We start from the raw sequence: 1,514 nt of genomic DNA, 5'->3' as shown, positions 1-1,514 counted from the left end.
CCACATTTAAATACAGGCTCCTCGACCAATGTTCCAGCTTTACGGCCGAGCTTTTTGCTCTCCATCAGGCCGTTCAGTATGCCCGCCGCCACCACCATTCATCATATGTACTCTGCTCTGACTAACTCAGTGCTCTTCAGAACCTTGGAGCTCCCTATCCGGTCCATCCCTTGATACAACGGATACAGCAGTCCCTCCATTCTTTGGCTGATAACGGTGGTTCTGTCAGCTTTCTGTGGGTTCCCGGACATGTGGGAGTGCCTGGGAATGAGGCTGCGGATGCTGCAGCCAAGGCTGCAGTCCTCCTGCCTCGGCCAGCCTCCCATTGTGTCCCGTCATCCGACGTTCGTGGGGATGTCTGTAAGAGGCTTGTGTCGTTGTGGTGGGATGCTTGGTCATCCCTCCAAGGAAACAAGCTCCGGGCAGTAAAACCGCTACCAACTGCTTGGACAACATCCTCCCGACCATCTCGGCGCGAGGAGGTCCTTCTGGCCAGGTTGCGGATTGGGCATTGCCGGTTTAGCCACCGCTACCTGCTCTCCGGTGACCCAGCCCCGCAGTGCCCTTGTGGTCAGGCATTAACAGTGCGCCATGTTTTATTGTCGTGTCCCCGTTTTAGTCAATTTCGTGTTGTCCTGTCCCTGCCATCTACTTTACCGGATGTTTTAGCTGATGACGCTCGAGCAGCTGCTCGTATTCTGCGTTTTATAACTTTAACTGGCTTGTCCAAGGACATTTAATCTTTTTACTTATTTTGTCTGCATCTTTGTCGGGTCCTTCTGGTGTCCCCTCCATCCCCTTGAGTTTTACCAGATTCCATGTGCTCAAACAACAGTGACTGGGCGCTAATGACCTCAGCAGTTGAGCGCCCTTAAACCCAACCAAAAAAAAAAAAACATGCGAAGACTGTCTTCACATACTGAAGCCACTAGTAGTTAAATCTGCATTAGAATGTGATGCTCTCTGTGCTTTTCCTTATGGGTTTAGCGTTGTAGGGTTGCCGAATCCAATGATGCACGCTACACCATGTGTAATAAACACTATTTTTATTTCTCGTAAGCACACATATACAGTTGTTTACATTCTGAATTCTCGGTACACGTCCGTACACTTTCACGCGCGACCACAGACTGGTTCCAAGAGCTTGCCAAAAACAAAGATATTACCCGCGACTTGGTCGATAGTCGCCACATTAGCCCCTCCCCCCCCCCCCCCCTAGAGTGTGGAGCACAAACATAAATATTGGGGCATACATGTAAAGGGAACACCCAGGGGGTGCCTCCCAGCTGATGTATCAGGCTCCCTTTTTGTACACGATTTTACCATCTATTGCAGCGCGCAGCGTACACGTGTCCTGGAGCGCTGTCTTCAGCGTTCTCTTGACCGTCTTTACTCCTGGAGTGTCGCCAATGGCTTCCGTTTTTCTGCCGAGAAGACGGTCTGTATTAACTTCTGGCGCTACAAAGAGTTTCTCCCACCGTCCTTACGACTTGGTCCCGTTGCTCTCCCAATCG

Source organism: Schistocerca cancellata, chromosome 1, assembly GCF_023864275.1.
Source record: "Schistocerca cancellata isolate TAMUIC-IGC-003103 chromosome 1, iqSchCanc2.1, whole genome shotgun sequence".
Classification (NCBI taxonomy): Eukaryota; Metazoa; Arthropoda; class Insecta; order Orthoptera; family Acrididae; genus Schistocerca; species Schistocerca cancellata.
The sequence above is the reverse complement of the archived record's forward strand: the minus strand, read 5'-3'. Positions refer to the sequence as shown.